Source organism: Macrotis lagotis, chromosome 7, assembly GCF_037893015.1.
Source record: "Macrotis lagotis isolate mMagLag1 chromosome 7, bilby.v1.9.chrom.fasta, whole genome shotgun sequence".
Lineage (NCBI taxonomy): Eukaryota > Metazoa > Chordata > Mammalia > Peramelemorphia > Peramelidae > Macrotis > Macrotis lagotis.
Genome location: NC_133664.1, coordinates 124,361,209 through 124,363,365, shown reverse-complemented (window position 1 = coordinate 124,363,365; position 2,157 = coordinate 124,361,209). Strand labels below are relative to the sequence as shown.

At 45.0% G+C, this 2,157-nt stretch overlaps 1 pseudogene; it reads right to left on the bottom strand.

Annotated features, from left to right (window-relative positions):
- Positions 1-368: 368 nt before the first annotated feature.
- On the bottom strand, positions 369-1,679 carry LOC141494143 (zinc finger SWIM domain-containing protein 1-like; annotated as a pseudogene).
- Positions 1,680-2,157: the final 478 nt, after the last annotated feature.

Below are 2,157 nucleotides of genomic sequence, written 5' to 3'. Positions count from 1 at the left end.
ATTCCCCACCTAGGCCGCAAAAATGCTTATATCAACTGCTTGGTCAAAGGGATGAAATTAGTTGACTGGGCAAGGGGGCTGACCTCTCATTAGGTCAACTGACAGTAAGGGAGTACAAAGCAAGTTGAAACATGATGGGGTACATTATTCCTTTCCTTTTCCCCACTGGGTAAAGATAAATAAATCTCGTTTCTGTAGAACTTTATTGTTTAGAAAATGCTTTACTCACAACAATCTTGTGAGGTAGGATAGTAGGACACATATCCCCATTTAATAGCAGAGAAAACTGAGTTTTAGAAGTTTTATGATTATCTTAGGCAATAATCATCATCCCCTTTAGGAGAGTTAGGGAAGGACAGCTAATTGGGTTATAGAACAGAAGACATCCAGCAGAGGAAAAGGAAGAGAATCTGGACTTGCACTGGGAAAAAAGGTCCAATGCCAACTCACAGAGGTGTTGTAGCATCACTCAAACTCTTCTGAGCTACACTGAAGTAAAAGCCACCTCACCTCCCCAGTGAGGAAAGCTACCAGCGGCTCCTTTTCTAGGGCTTCATTCCACCTGCTTCTCAGGATATTGGTCAGGCTGGCTACACTTTCTGGGGGGTGTCCTGCAGCCACCAGATTTCCACTGTTCAGGTAGCATTTCAGGCTGCAGCACACACTGCTGGGAGCTAAAGGCAGTCAGTATATGGTGGCAGGTTAGGCCAAATATGTGGCTGAAGTGATGGATACAGCTGTCTGTCCTCTAAAATCTGGACATTCACCTTTTCTGTGCTTGAGCCAATCAGCTGTATAGATGCCTGGATCACAGTAAACTCTCCCAAGAAGAGCTGGGCAGCAGGTGGCTTGCAGGGAATGTTGGATCTTGGTCCTTTCTGCAGAAGGCTCTGGTGGGGCTCCTTTATCCTCACTGATGTCCTCAGAACTAGTTCTGGAGGGGTCAGGGAAAGGATACTCCTTTCCAAAGACAATTCCATATCAAAGAACTGGCTTAAGACTCCAGGCTGTGATCTCTAGATCTTGAAAGTAGCAGAGGCTCTCAGCCTTCCTCCTCCACCTGGGTGCCAGCCAGATCCAGGCATCTAGTGGCCAGCTCAAGGGAAGGTCAAACTGCAGGTCCAGGGGGACAGAGTCACTAAGAAGAATGGCACAACACACAGGAACAGCAGCTCCTTCACTGAGTTGGGTAAGTTGGTGGAACTTCCCCTGAGGAAACTTATATATATGAAAGGCAGGCAGAAGTATCTCAAACAGGAAACAAGGAGAACTAAGGATCCATTAGGATACTACAAATTCTCTCCCACTCAGGGAGAGAATTTTTTTGTAGGCATGGAAAAGCTGAAACAGCTCTTCAGTATTCTCCTTGACCCTGGTCAGGCTGTTCTCAGGCTGCCCCCCAGGGCCACCCACCAGGAAGTTGTGCAGTATTTTGCCTTGGGAGTTGTGCTTCTGGGTTATGGAGAGCACTTCTGAGAATCTCCTGCAGACTTGTTGCATATTAGGGGACAGAGAGGACAACTGGGAGCTCCTGCCCATCTCAAAGACTAGCAAGGGATCCTGTCCCCAGCCTGGAGCTCCTTCAAGGTGGTTAGGGTCTTGGAAACCATGAGACCAGAAGGCCTGACAGGGTAAGATTGCCTTAGGCCATCTTCCCCAAATCCCCAGTAGAATTCCATCCTAGTGCCATCCAATCAGCAGGTGAGCCTCCCACCCCAGACCCAGCTTGAGGAACTAAGAGCTCCTAGATTAAATGATGGAGCACACACCAGGAGAGTGGTGGCTCTATCTGATCTAGGATAGCTTGAAAACAACCCTAGAACCAGTTCTGAGGTCATCAGTGAGAAAAAAGGAGCTCAGGTAAAAATAATTCAACTTTCACATAAAGTTCTATGTGAAGAAATGTATTGGGGAAATGACCAAACAGCAACAAAAAGGAATTTTAACCGTAAAAAAAGCTACTATGATGGCTGAGAAGACAAAGATATAAACTCAAAAGAAGTCAAGGATGTACAAATATTCCCAAGCAAATTCTCAAAGACAAATGTTAATTGTACTCAAGGTCTGCAAGAATTTCTGAAAGAATTAAAGAGATGAGAGAAGAGGAAAAATTATTTTAAAAAATTAAAACTATATGACAAATATTATTAATGTAAT